Source organism: Platalea leucorodia, assembly GCF_965183815.1.
Source record: "Platalea leucorodia genome assembly, chromosome: 3".
Classification (NCBI taxonomy): domain Eukaryota; kingdom Metazoa; phylum Chordata; class Aves; order Pelecaniformes; family Threskiornithidae; genus Platalea; species Platalea leucorodia.
In genome coordinates this window covers 77972189-77986652 of record NC_138825.1, presented here as the reverse complement: position 1 = coordinate 77986652, position 14464 = coordinate 77972189, and the positions used below count along the sequence as shown (strand labels likewise).

Here is a 14464-nt window from a genome sequence, read left to right as displayed (position 1 = left end):
GCCAAGGAAGAAGTGTCTCCATGCACAGACTGAGGCACACAGCAGCCCTGAGCTAACGACAGCTGCCCACTGCGTCATGTTCTGATTTAGCCCAGAGGTTTTCACACTCAGCGGCAGCGGGGCCTCCAGGAGCTGCTCAGTGTCTGAGGACTGCCCCGGTATGTGAATCCCTAGAGAAGCAACACACAGTCCCGACCAGTGGCACCTGATTTCCCCCGGGAAGGCAGACCTCCACCTCCTGCCGAGAGCAGCGGGCGCTCGGTGAGAAGCGCGCAGGGTGCCTGCGCGAGCCCTGGTCAGGAGGGTGGTCTGCTCTGCTCCCCCATCCCTCAAATCTCCCTAACCCAGAAGCCTTCATAAGCACCTCTGGGTCCTGGGCACGTCTCTCCCCTGCAGAATAATTTCAAAATTGTTCAATAAAACATTTCAACTTTTAATCTCTTTCTTCTGCCAGTGAGAAAGCACAACTGATTATGAGACAGATAAAATATCTGCAGGTCATAGTTCACTCTGCCTGCCCCTGCGTAGGGGATGGGGACGTTGGCCGGAGGTAAGTCATCCTTTTTTTGGTTTGTGTATGTGACCACATCACTCAGGGCCACGTTATAAGCTCTTTGGGGCAGTACAGTGTTTGAGACAATTAATTAGTATGTATCTCTTCATGAAATCTCTGTGAAATTGCAAGGGAAAGAAAACAGCAGATTGAAATGCTCCTTGTATCTCTCTTGGAAATCCAAGGCAGTCTCTAAATGCCAGTGAATCAGTTGTGTTTAAGACAGCTATAGTGGGACAGGCAAAGTGCCCCACTGCAAACTCCAACCTCTGCATCTTAAAGCCCAAAGTCAGATTTACTCTCGTGTTATAATTCATACGGGACCCAACACCATCAATGTCATCATTATGCCCCAAATTCTTTGACTGAAGCCATTTTTTCCATGTGGAGTTTATCCTGTTTTTCCCCCCAAGATTTCTTAGCTCCTTTATCATCTCTCAGAAGAGATGATTTTAACATACTTCATTCAGAGGGATCTTCCCCACTTGCAATGAGCCTGCGAGAGGCTGCAGCATGGTGCCATCCACAGCGCATGATGAATGGAGCCTCCTGAATACCTGGAGGGATTTCAGACTTTATTTATTTCATTTTCCTTCCGCTTTCCTCTAATTTTGCATTCCTTTATGAAGCACACTCTCCTGGCCTTCCCAGCACATCATTTCTCTCCCGATGCTTTAACACTCTGATGTTGACCAGCCTGAGCTGCCCTTTCCAGCAATCACTAGGCAGCAGGACCATAGTGTCAAGCTTTTCACTGCCCCAAAATTAGCATAAGAAACTGGCACATTGACTATGACTGTAGGCAAATGTGACCTTTTCAGAGACTGACTTTATTTATTTATTCTGTTGCCATTTATTTCTTTGTTGGCAGAATAAAAAAAGAAATCATAAAAAACTAGTGCACTGTCTCCCAGACTTACTAACAGTAATCATTAAAATACCTCTGATTAGCAACACTTCTTAATCGGACGGTAATTAAAGCTGCAGTCACAGCCTGGGACACAGGCTGAGCACACAGCAAGACCATCTTTTCCAGTTCCAGCTCCTCTGCACTTTCACCTAGCTGTGAAAATACAACCAACCATCAGGCAACTGGGATGGGCAAACCTGTTGCGTAAATGAAAACAGCAGCGCAGTTCAAGAAAAATTCGCAGTTTTCATCCTTTAACTGTATCAGCAAGAAAGGAGGCAATGAAATGTGGTTAAAGGCATCATTTGAAACGTTCAAATGAGCAAAGAAAGATTGCTGCATGGTCTGTTGCTCCCTCTCGCTCCCTCTCTTTTGAAGGATTATTTGTGAGCCTGGAGGAAACCCTTCTCCGGGACAAATACCTCCTTGCAGGGCACGGCCCACCCCTGCAGCGGCCGGTGCCCATGGGGGAATCCTGTCTCACGGGGCCATGCAGCAGCGTGGTGGGTGGGCGGCCACCTCCATGCCTGTGCCAGACACGAGTGCCCCCGCGGCTGTACACGTACCCGCGTGCTGGCACTGATGGCAGAAATAACTGTATTCGCCTTTGGACCTATATAATGTTGCTGTAATCTCACATGATGTATGGGAAAACCAGCTAGTCTGATGTCCTAAAGCACAAAGGTGGGCACACAAGGCAATTTTTGCCTGCTCTGGCGAGCTTTCCCGCTCTCTAGCCCCAGGGGACGTTTCCCTCCGTGCAGCCTCCTGTGGGGCTCACCACTGGCCGCACTCTCCAAACCATGCCCCAGTCCCCACGGGCACACAAGAGGGGCTGGAGCCTCACATCTTTCCCCTCCTGGTTCCCTGCCTGCTCTGAAGCTTTCACCCAGGCAGGACGATGGGCTCCTCTGTGCTCATCACCCCCTCCCATATGTCCCTATGCATGAGACCTCTGCATCTGCAGAGCTAAATATTAATGAGCTTGGGAGAACTCCAGAGCTTCCAAATTAATTAGAATAAATCACCTGCCAGAAGCCTTGATAAGTCCTGCTCTCCCCACTTCGCAGAGGAAGATGTTCCTGCGTGCCTCCCTCCAGACCGCACACCCTGACCACCCTTCATTTTCTCCTTGGCATGGGGCAGCCTCCTGCCTACCTGGGTAAATAAATACCTGTATCAACCCTTCCCTGGACAGACCCACTTGCTGCATGCAATCTAAGCTGCCGGAGAGACAAAAGCCCTGCCACGAGGTTAATGGTAGCTCATCTGAGCAGATCTTTCTTTTCAGCAATGACAAGTAACTGAGTTTCTTTGCCAGCTCAGTGTCAGTCCCTGTTGTCAACAAAGACTGCCACTGCTAAGTGTGTAAAAATAATGGGTAAGGATAAAAGATCAATCATAATTTTTGCAATATTGTCTTCCAGTTTAATAACCTCATTTAATTAGAAATCATAGGTAGCAACCATGGCAGGTAAATTTAATAAAAGTTGTGAAACACCTGAGATTGCAGGAATTTTATCATCTCTAATATTCTTGTTAATAAAAATGTCTCTGAAGTTGAAGGTTTGTCCCAGGAGTCTCCTCTCACACCGCACAGCTCAAAACCAATCATCCTGGAGGATTGGCACAGGCCACCAACGCACCTTCATGCCTGCTGCAGGGTGCCCTGACACACGCGAGCTCCTGAGTGCTCGTGTAGTAAACGCATACACCTGTGGCCATGCAGGGATGGGGCGAGATGCGGCTGCCTACTCGACCAAGCTGCATGGCATGAACAGCCCGGTGCCTAAGCGCCTCGTGGCAGCAAAAGCGCATTTCTGCTCATGTAGGTTTTCGCAGCTGGATCTGGGATGAGAGATGATTTTACTGCCCAGCCCTGAGTACAGGGCGAGGGGTGCTGGGTACCCCACCAGGCTGGCAAGGACGTGAGGCTGCCTAACATAATGCTGGGTAATGAGCCCATCTCCAGCCTCAGATGGGCATTTGGAGCAATAGATGTGGCTGCATGTGAATAGTAACGTTGTGATCAGTCCCATTAGCCTAATTACTTGATTTTTGGTTTCAGACCGCATTTACCTTCATCTAGTCAGCTGCAAAGAATAGAAGAGCTACGTTTTCTGTTTAGTCTTTAGCATCACCCAAAAAGCCCATGTTTTGAGAGGGAAGGATATTTGCACAGGCTTAACTTGAGTGGCCTCACACAACTACAGCAATCCCATGAGGAACAAAACACATTAATGTGTGTCAAATAAACACAATCAAGGAAAAAGCAACAAGTGATTAATGTCCCTGGACTATTAGACCTGTGAGGTGCCTCCTGAGCAGCGGGGCAGCAGTGCCATGTGCACAAATGCGAGGGTGGAGATGCCTCCAGAGCTCGTCCTCTTACCACGAGGTTTTCACTGTTCACCTGCCCGGCTTCTGTCTCCTCTGGCTGATAGGAAAAAGAAGATGCTCAGCACTTGCACAGGGCTTTGTGGCTGAGAAGGGAGGGCCAGTGAGGAGGACAGCATGGCCAGAAAACTGGGAGCATCTTTTTCAGCTCACTGCTCTCCTGCAGCCGAGACAGCTGAGGGGACGGCAACTGCAGCCAAGGTTTGGCTGCCCAGTCCCAGTCCCAACCTTCACCAGCAAGCCAAGAGTGGGGCTTCCCATCCTGGCCCCAGGACAATACATGCACCCATGCTAACGGAGCAGAGGTCCACAGGAGGCGAGCTGGGCCCAGGGAGCTGTAGAAAGGGCAGGTTCGGATTAAAACACGCCTCTGACAAACAGCACAGCTCCACCTCACCAGGACTTGCGGGTTTTCAGTTTCAGCGCCGCGAACAGTAACATTCACTGTGAAACTCAGTCAAAGCCACCACGCCTCACCTTGGCATAGCTGGGAAGCCACAGAAAAGCCCCAGTTCCCAGCCTGAAATCGGACACACGATTGTGAATAAGTAAAGAGAATAGCTGCTCTGCTCCGCTCAGCTCAGCCACCCTGGGGAGCAGGCAGGGCTGAGCAGCAGGTAGGTAAGGAAAAGGCTCTGCCCCAAGGCAGGCTGAGGGCACCTGGCTTCAGCCTTCACCACGTACCCTTCCTGCTCTGGTTGGGCAAAGGGGTTTGAGCTGAGCTGAGGGCTCAGCAAGACTTGCACCCCCCCAGGCACACCACTGTGTTTCAGGCAGACAAGAAAGGTGAAAAATAGACATGCAGAGGAAGAGCAAAGTTGGTTTCTCCCTGGAGCACACCTTGCCCATGTCTGCAGCCTCCACAGCAAGGCAGGGCCAGTCCAGCGGCACCCGGGGGCTCCAGGCAGCTGGCAGCAAAGCTCCCAGTGTTGCAGGGGGGGCATACTTTTTTTGGGAAAGGAAACATAATACACCTCATGCATGGGTAGAGCCCAGCCATGCTGCTCACTGACGGGAAATGCCTTATCCAGCCGCACTGGGAGCTTATGAGGGACAGAGAAACCATCTTCTCCCAGGTCTTGCATCCTACCCAGCAGAGCTGCCCCCGCTCCCACACAGGACACTGGTTCAGCAAGGACTCAACCCTGAAAAACTTTTCTCCCCTGTGCCCCACTGAAGCCCAAGGGACTGCAGCCACCTCCAAGCGTGTGCCAGCTCAGATGCGACACAACACCCTACACGAGTAGCACCCTCCCTTCCTGCATGTTAAAGCAAACTGATCGAGTATCAGCACCAGCGTGGTGTTTTAGATTGCTAAGCATCCTCTTGAATGACTAAACAACAGTGAGTAATATGTATTTACATATATTATGGTCTATTCCCCCATTGGAAGGCGATTTGTGTAGATAACTTCCATTAATGTTAAAGGGAGTCATTCACATAAATCCTCCGCACATTAATGGCCGACTAGCCTCCTCTGTGTAGTATTTCGTGTTGCTGCATTTAGCGAACACAATATAAACGTGGCTGACTTAATATGCAAATAAATTCAAGTATTTACTGAGCCATAAGAGACAGTTACTAGGCACATCTCTCATTCATCGTTTATAGGGAAATAGATGGAGGCTGCCAGAGGAAATCAGGAGATAAATGCTATAAACATTTTTTTAAGGCAACAGGGGAAAGGGTACTGAGTCTCCACATATACATAAATAATGATCATAAACAGTTTCTTGAAGACATCCTCTCTTCTATTTTACTCTGTGTGTGTGTTTACTACACATCTGCACTGAAGCTCTATTTGTTGCATTGCTGTTCCCTGCCAGTGGCACTGGAGTCCCTCCAGTCCCCTGGGGACAGAGCAGGGCCGTGCACCGTCCCCGCTCGCTCGCTCACCGCCTCCTCGGCAGGTGCCCAGCTGCAGGGAGGGAACACGCTCGCCTTGAAAAGATGGGCCACCCACTGCAACTCTCTCTTTTCCTGGCACCAAAATGTAAGCCCTTCCCCCAGTGGCACCTGGCGCAGAAAAGGGGAGGGAGACCTTTTGCGCCATTTCTTCTCATGGATGCTCTCTTGAGAAGCCTCACTTGACATTTGCAAGACAAGAGCCCTCACCAAGTCTGCGCTTTTCCGAGGCAGAGGAAAGGCATCTTATATGGTAAACAGATCTTAAAAATGCATCAGATATGGTATTACTGAAGTCCTCCTTCAGTTCCCTGTGTATGATTTTTAAGATGCCATGCCAAATGGATGTGTCCTCCACAAGACGTGTCCTCCGCAGACATTTCTTCCTAGTGAAAATAAATTAAGTAACAGATTCACTTGTTTACTCTTTCAGATGGAAAACAAGGAAAAATCCTCTATCTCTATTGCACCATTCAATAGGATGGTTCCTATGCACATACATGCTCATGGATATATGCAGATATACATATTGAAAGGCCTTATCTACCATTAAACTCCACGGCACTCTGCTGGGCTGCATCCCTACTGACTGCTGTGAGGCTTTTCCCAGGAGTCACCAACAAAGCCCTGAGGTCTCTCCAGCATCCCTGCGTTCGCTCTGGGCTGGTGCCTCTGTCCAAGCCTGAGGGTGCAGCGGTGAGGGCGTGCAGAGCCGGGTGTGAGCCGAGACGGAGCGGCCAGCACCACCACCGTGTTTGCCTGGCTGCCTGGCAGGACAGCCCGGGATGGCCAGACGCAGCTGCAGCTCAGCCCCAAGCAAAAAAGGTAGCAGAGGAAAAAAATACCAAGCAATCTCTGTCCTTAATGGGGAATCCCCTTTTGTAACATTGCCCTTTGGGTTTGTCCTTAGCTAAGACCCCAGAGCTCCCCTTTCCCCTGTTCAGTGATTGCCTCTCCTTTCAAAATCTCTTCTGTCCCCGTACTGTCTCTGGCCAGGTTTGAAGCCTCCCTCCCCAATCTTTGCTCTCTCTCCACCGAGGTGCGTTTCTCTCCCCACAGTGCCCGCAGGTGCAGACGGCTGCAAATCTCCAAGGTATACTTTGGAAATCACATCATTTTACACACCGACTCTATAAAACAGAGCCCCCAACCCAAACCTGCTTGCGCCCGTCCTGGCAGGGCTGTGCCCCTCAGTTGCCTCCCTGGGAGAGCCTCCACTGCCCCTTGCAGGGCGCAGTGCCGGCTCAGGTGTGCCCGCTCTGCCCCAAATCCGGGCCACTCTGTGGGGACAGGGAGCAGCAGGAGGCACTCAGGGAGCAGGAGGGCACCTGAGAGACTGATTTTGTGGCAAGGGGAGAGGAGGTGGCAATGGCACACCCAGCAAACGGGACCAGTGGTGGTCCCTCGCTCCCACCTTTCCTCTCTCCTGCCTTGATAGGCTTGCAGTGTTTGAGTGACACATTCCCTCTGACTGTGAGTTTATAGAGTGCCTAAACATTCCCTAGAGCCTCTCGTGATGACAACCACCATAATTTTCAATAAATCTGCCTGTGTCACAAGACAAGGTCTTGGGTTAAAAACTTACCTGTCTGTGGTGTCCTCCCCGGCAGGCAGGCAGGAAGAAATCATTGGGGGCCAACGCTGCTTAGAGGCTTTCAGGTCACCAAGGACTTCTCCTGCATCATGGGGACATGGCAGCTTCCTCCTGCTAGCAGACCGAGAGCCCCTCGCACAGACAGCTGCCTGCAAGCCAGCCTGCTCGGCTGCTCGGAGACATCTCAGGCTGGCATCTTCCTCCAGGGACCTGCTCTGGGAGGACTTCCCTTGTAGGAAAGGCTCACTGCAGCCTGCAGAGAGCCCTGTCACGTGTGGGGAAACTGGCTCTTGGGAATCTGCCCTGCAAGGCCTGGGGTGTGGGGACAGCATGTCCTCACCTGCCATTAAATCTAAATCAGGTGAAAGCAAAAGCACTCACAATTAGCTTCTGCATTGAAACCTCAGGTGCATAACATCTGCAGGAGGATGGAGTGAAAGAAGAAAGCATCTCGCACCTTCCCTGCTCCTCCCACCAAGTCAAACACGCCACATTTTGTAGTACCTCTTTCACCCTGTTGATGCACAAGCAGAAGCATGGAGAGATGGAGGCAAGCATCAGCAAAAGGTATTTATACAACAGAGAGGTAGGGCAGCTCTTGCAGTCCGGTTCCTTGGCAAAAGGCATGTGCACACGTGCTGCTCAGGTCCAAGGAGCAAGTCAAAGAGAAATATAGCTGATTTTTTACAAATTACTTGTGCTGCTTGAGATCACTGAGGAAGTTGCAAGCACGAAGTTGCATCGGGTCATGCTGGAATCGTCTATCACTGCACGTGCTGCAGGATTAACCCTTGGCGGCTCTCCATGGGAAAGCGAGGTGTACACACATGCTTGCCAAGCCCCAGCCGCTGAGCTGCTGCTGCTCCCCGGCATCCTGTGCCGAGGTGGGAACCGGCGTACAGAGCTGGGCACCGCTTCAGGTGCAGCACCGATTCCAGATGTGGAGAAAAGCATGTCTTTGCTGGCGTTCATTTGGGGTAGAGCTGTGGGTGGCCCTAGCCAGCTGCCCGTCTCCTGAGCTGGGACCCAGGAGCTACAGCCTGGTGGCGAGAAGGCGTGTGGTGCCCACATGCTGGGACAAGGTTTGCAGAGCAGTGAGACCTTGGGCTTTTCCCTGCCCTGCTCCAAGTGCAGCTCCCTTTGCCTCCTGCCCCCAGCCGCAGCAGAGCTGCGTGGATGCCCAAGGTCCGTGTGCACAGGTGGGAGCAGACTCTCTGCAAGGAATACGGCAACCAAAACACTGAGAGCAATTAAGGGCACAACCCCGAATGCTCAGTTTTAGTCACACCTGTCATAAATCAAGAAAATGCAGGGGAATACTCCTGGGAGCCCCATGTATATAAATATTTGAAGCAACAAGAGCAACAGCTGTGGATGTTTTTGTTGGTCTGACATTTCAAATGCCAAGAGTGCACCAGCATCAGCACACGGGCCAGGTAAGAGGGGTGGGAAACCAGGGCATATTCCTGGCCCCGTTGCCGACCGGGGACAGAAAGGAAACCCCATCCTTTGCTTCCCAGACCCAAATTGCACAGAGTAACAAACTCAAACAGGCGGAGAGCAAAAGGCTGGCATTTATAGCATCATTTCTCCTGTACAATGAGAATCACCTTTAAAGATGGGGTCAGGATAAACTGCAGGGCAGCAGCAAACGGTTCAGTTCAAGAGGAATTATTCATCCTTCAGTGGAACATAATTACACATCCAGACTGTCTCTGGGCAATTCTTTATTCGGGCCAAATTTACACTAGTTCCTAAAGGGAGCAGTCAATCTTAATGAACGACTTACAGTTTCATCATCTTTACAAGGCTTTATTAAAAAAAAGAATATCAGAAGTTTAGATCTTTAATTAGTGAATTTTAACCCCACCTTCACTGCACATCATCCTTTCTTTTGTCAATTCCTTCATTTTTATCAATAGGAAAACTTGGTGCAAAGATGCTAGCTTAGATTGTACGTTATTTTCAATTTTACTAGTCAATAGCAAATTGAGCCAGTACCTTTAAGGCACCCACATATTGTGATTCTGTTTGGCAGAGCAGTGTGTAATCCCCTGAGGCACAATTTTGAATGAGGTTTTTTTAAGGCACAGCAAAATAAAGACAGAATTTTGCTTCCTTTGCACAGGAAACCGATTCCTCATGAGGCGACTTGTTACAACAGAATTAATATAGGTAATTCATTTTTCCCTTTAAGGTGAGCCTGGAAAATTTTTCTTTGCATAAGTAAACCAATTATTTGCTCATTCTCACTGCAGGAAGCCCAGTGGTGACTGTCACCTATTAAATACTGTAGCTGCTCTTAATGGTCAGCTGGAGAACTCAGCTGGGAGTGTTTTATGTAAATAAAGCTGACTCCTCCTTTGCACCATTTTAAAGCTGTAGGGAGAGAAGTAGGGCAGGGTTTTAGAGAATTGGAGTATTTCTTTTCATCATTATGTTCTTCTTTCAAAAAACATCATGATGCCATTAAGCATACTTTATGACAGTGAACTAAATCCCCCTGAAAAAAACAGGGCTTTGTGACTTCCGTGTTATCAAATAAAAATATTTTGCTTCATTCAATTTTTAACAGAAATCATTGCTGTCTTATTCTTACAATTATTTCCTGAAGGTCTTCCTTACCTGAACCATGCTTTTATGCCTTGCATTTATTTCCCAGGCTTGCGTGGGTTCCTTGCCGTTTGCAGGAGGGGAGCATGCCTTGGTCTCTAGTACTAAAGTACCCTGGATGTTTTCAAACTAAAGCTAGGAATATTGGCTAGCCTTAGTGACGTGAGTTCAGTCCACAGCAGGAAAGGAGCCCCTGGGTACCCCTGGTGAGAGCCCAGTGAGAAGTGGTGATGCTGGGGAATCTGCTAAATCATCCCCTTTTCTGCTGTGGGGTTCGGGTCAGCTCCCGCCAGAGCTGGGCGCTGGGGGAGGCTGTGAGGGTGCTGACAGGTCCCGCAATGGCCAGGGACGAGGAGGATGGATGCGTCCCTGACGAAGGCAGCCCACGTCCCAGCAGCGAGCCCCTTGCTCACCTGCGTTGTCCCAGCGGGGCTGGGTGAGGGAGCGGGCAGGAGCCCAGCTGGCAGGGCTTGCCTGTCTCCTGTTCCCAGGCTGTGAACAGCCAAGCATCCATCCCACGCCTCGCTTCCTTGTTTCACCCTACAACCTGTGACCTCTCTTGCTTTTTTCCTTTTTTTTATGTTATCTTAAATTCAAGGAAGGGAAGGCATCGGAGAGACGTTTGTGTAAGGACACATCTCAGCCTCCTGAAGCTTGGGGTGTCACCCACGTACCATGATGGGGTGCTCTACGGTGTTTCCCTTTTAAACTTTTTTTTTTTTTAGTATGTATCAAGAAACCAATTTTTTATGACAAGCAAAGAACTAAGGGAATGAACTGAGGGAAAAGCATCCTACTGCAATTTCTTCTTTCTAGGTACCATAGCCACCATCAAGCACCTGTGTTCCCAGCAGGTGAGAAACCTCAGGGCAAGGCACTGATGGCCCAAGAAAGAAAATTGCCTCTTTCTACCCACTCTTTTCCACCAAGTATAGGGAAGTAGTTGAGTTAAACATTTCCAATAAACAAAATCACAGAAACATCAGAGTCACTGTGCTACATCAACCAAGCATTTATCAAGGTATACCCTCTGTAGAGTTTCTGATCTAATTCAGCACATGTACTTTTTCTGTTGGTAGATTTTCTTCCTGTCCCTCTTCCACACCCCATCATGAAAAAGCTCATGTCTCTGCCAGCCTTTCTAATCTGAAGAACACATGCATCAGCTAAATAACTTTTATGATGGGGCAGAGGGGCTCTGCCTTATCTGGAAAATCAGTGTGACATCTGCATTAAAATAAAAAGTCACCTGCAGCTGGAGAGGACTGGGACACACCTCATCCAAATAAGATCACAAAACCTGAACTTGCAAATCTCCAAGCCATATCCTCAGCTGGTGTCAGATGAGGCTGGAGCCAAGGAAGCTGTGCTGATTTACACCACTGGCTGATTGAGCCTGGGGTGCTTAGCTGGACCGAGGACTGGCAGCACAGTGTGGTGGAGGATGCTGTAAGTACTCCTGTGGCACAAAGACACTTTTTGGACTCCAGTCCTGCTCCCACAAATAAAAACATCCCCCCGCTTTCCAAGTATTTGCTACTTAACCCCCCCTTTACCTGCTTTACGTTTCCCATTGTGCCTTTATTCAATTTGAAAAGCCCTTGGACTATCCTTGAGCAAAGCGTCTTGAGAAGCCTCCTGAAATAAACCCAGGATTAAACAGAAATCCCCCTCCAAGCAGAGAATTCAAACAACTTTCCTTCTGCAGCTCACCAGATTAACTTTATAGTCCTGCCACAAGCCTCGCATGCACCAAAACCAAAAGCAACTTCTTTCTGCCAGACCGCTGCCAGAAGGATGAACCCGAGGCAAAGAAACCAACGCTCGCAGCCATTCGCCAGCTATGGAAAGGCAAACGGCACCCAGATCTCAAAGGCTGAATTACTCACTGAACCACGCCGGGCTTCACCCTCCGTCAGTGAGCGGTGGGCTGCGGGCTGGGGCGGCGGCGGAGGCTTGGGGAGTTAGGGAGGGACCGGCAGGGCTAGCCGGGCACGCGCACCCACTTCATCCCCGTGCTCTGTCCTCTCTCAAAGTTACCTTTAAAACACCTGAAAAGACAAACATAAACAACTCTGCTAAAGTATGCTCCTCAGTGTCTCTCATAGGCTAGATGCCTGTTAGTCTCAAAGGAAAAACCCAGCATATGAACAGTATCGCTCCCTTCGGTTTTCAGTTAAGAATAAAAATTCGACTTAGCATCTGGTTTGAAGATATGAGGACATTATAATTAAACTAATTGCTCCATGAACTATACTGGTATAAATACTGCCTGCTATGTATATTGCAAAATAAGTTGTTTTTAAAATGGAAGAGGCATTTACCTGGCAGCCAAAAAAAAACCCAAACCCCTCTTGGATTCAGGTTTGGAAAAGCCTGAAGCCGCTCTGCATGCAGAGTGCTCTGTAGTCAGAAGTCTTCACCAACTAGTGCGTGCAGACCCACACGCTCCCGCCGCCGCGCAGCACGAGCCGGCGACACGCGCTGCTCTGCTGCCCCTCTCCTCGCACAAACTGCTCGCAGGGCTACGTGAGGCTGTGCTTTGGTGAAGGGAGTCTCCGACTGAGGAGCTGGAAAGTTACCGTACAGACAAGCAGAACGAGAACTGCTCCAACAAGGCTCAACGACAAACAGCAGGCAGAGAAGAAGAAGCATGCTTTCCCCTTACCTATTGCTCAGGTTAAAACACTGAGCAGTGTCTTTAGAGAGCCCGGGCATTGGGACCCAAAGGGCAGAGGACTTTCAGCACAGTCACACAGACCCCGGCAAAAACCATCTTCTCCCTGTCTCTTAGCACAGTGCAAGTCTCCAGCAGCTCAGCTCTCCAGCTGCAAACATCTCATTAGACTAATGCATTCAGCACAGGCAGAAAACTCGATTTACCATAGCTACAGCAATGAATTTCCATTACGATGACAGCTTCAACCACATCATGTCCGGAAAAGCAGCCAACCACTGCCTTTTAAAGAACACACACGTTTTACACGCAGAAAACGAGGCCTGCGCGTCGCGTTTCCTTTCTCTTCGCAGCTACACCGAGAAAAAAAAATGCCGTTTCTTTTTATTTCAGAAACTCCGCAAGCTGAAAGGTAAAGGCATTTGAACTCTTTTTCCGCACCCCCCCTCCCCAAATAGCAGTATCTTTCGCAACAACGTGCATTGGGCTGCGATGAGCAGAAGGGGTGTTTGCAACATTTCTGGTTTCGCTACCCCTCCTCTGTTGCCATGGAAACGGGACTGTAGCATCAGCCCTTTGTCCCGCTCCTGCAGCAGCCTGGCCCGATGCTGAGCTTACGTGATGCCACGGGTGGGAAGGACCAGTCACTTCGTTTTGGATAATTTACGTGGAAATCGGGGGAATAGCGCTTGGGATCTTTTTGCCAGCGACACTAGGTGTGCGTGTACAGTGTTGCTCAGGCACACACGCACGCACCTGTACACAAACAGAGTCGGCTGTATGGATAATTTTGCAGGCATGGCCAGGCAATGATATCCATAATATGTAGAAATATCAGTTATCGCAGCCGTGCCATGGCATTTGGGCAGGATGCAGGAGCGGCTTTTCACTGCATTTCCAGTCACTCATCACAGAAGGCACCAGGTCTCCCCTTATTTAGCACAGCACTAGCAGCTCTTACCACCCAAAAAAAAAGAAATCTGTAATACATATAATAAATAATGATCATAATAATCCTGCCATGCTCCATTGACTGTGCTATATCAAATTATCCCAGCAAAGGGGTTTGTCACGGTTGTTTGTGAGTTTTGCGCAGCTCCCCGCTGCCCACTTCACACGCTCACTTATATTGTTACTCGGTATTCATCGCAAGCCAAAATGTGCCGCTCACCTCTCTTTTGTTTCCACTCCTGTGAATGCCTCATCAGCCAGGCTTGCAGCCGTGGTTACTGGTTCTGCTGGTTTTGTGGTCCCTGCACACTGGTTTTGTGCTAGCCTGGCTTTACAGGTTTTAGGGGAGTTACTTTTGACTTCCCACAGAAGATGAGATGAACATTAAGCCTGTTGTTATATTTACCGAGGAAGAAGAGGAAAAGCAAGGAACCCCAGATCCTGGACTGTTCGTACCAATAAGAGCCAGGGCCATGCTGGTGCCCTTCCCCGGCAACGGGGAGGAGGGCAAGCACCTGCCCACCAGCGACGGTGAGCAAGGTGAGATGCTCAAGCTCACATCACCGGTCCCTTGCAAGCACGATAAGGACAGGAGGATGGCTGGGGTGTTTATTTCTTTCTTAAAGTCATGGCTAGAGAAAAACTTTGTACATTTAAAGAAAAAAAAAATTAAATTTTGGTAGATGAAGGAGAAACAAGGCAGCATTTCTCCTTTTTTTTTTGCTTCTATTGCTATAAATTTGACAGACATTGTAGGTGTGAAAAAATGTATTATCAACACAGAACTGGAACAAGTGTTTTCTGTCTTCCACTATTGGTGTATGAAACCCATGGTACTCACAAACATGCTGGGTAAGGAAGTAC

The 14464-nt window shown here is 49.3% G+C and overlaps 1 protein-coding gene across 1 annotated transcript in view; it reads right to left on the bottom strand.

The window, feature by feature from the left end:
- The window catches only part of SCML4 (Scm polycomb group protein like 4), a gene marked incomplete at its 3' end in the record, with an annotated part of 71818 nt that extends 59841 nt beyond the window's left edge, over nucleotides 1-11977 (bottom strand). The window contains exon 1 of the mRNA XM_082305944.1: nucleotides 11862-11977. The remainder of the gene's footprint in view (nucleotides 1-11861) is intronic.
- Between the last annotated feature and the right edge of the window lie 2487 nt (nucleotides 11978-14464).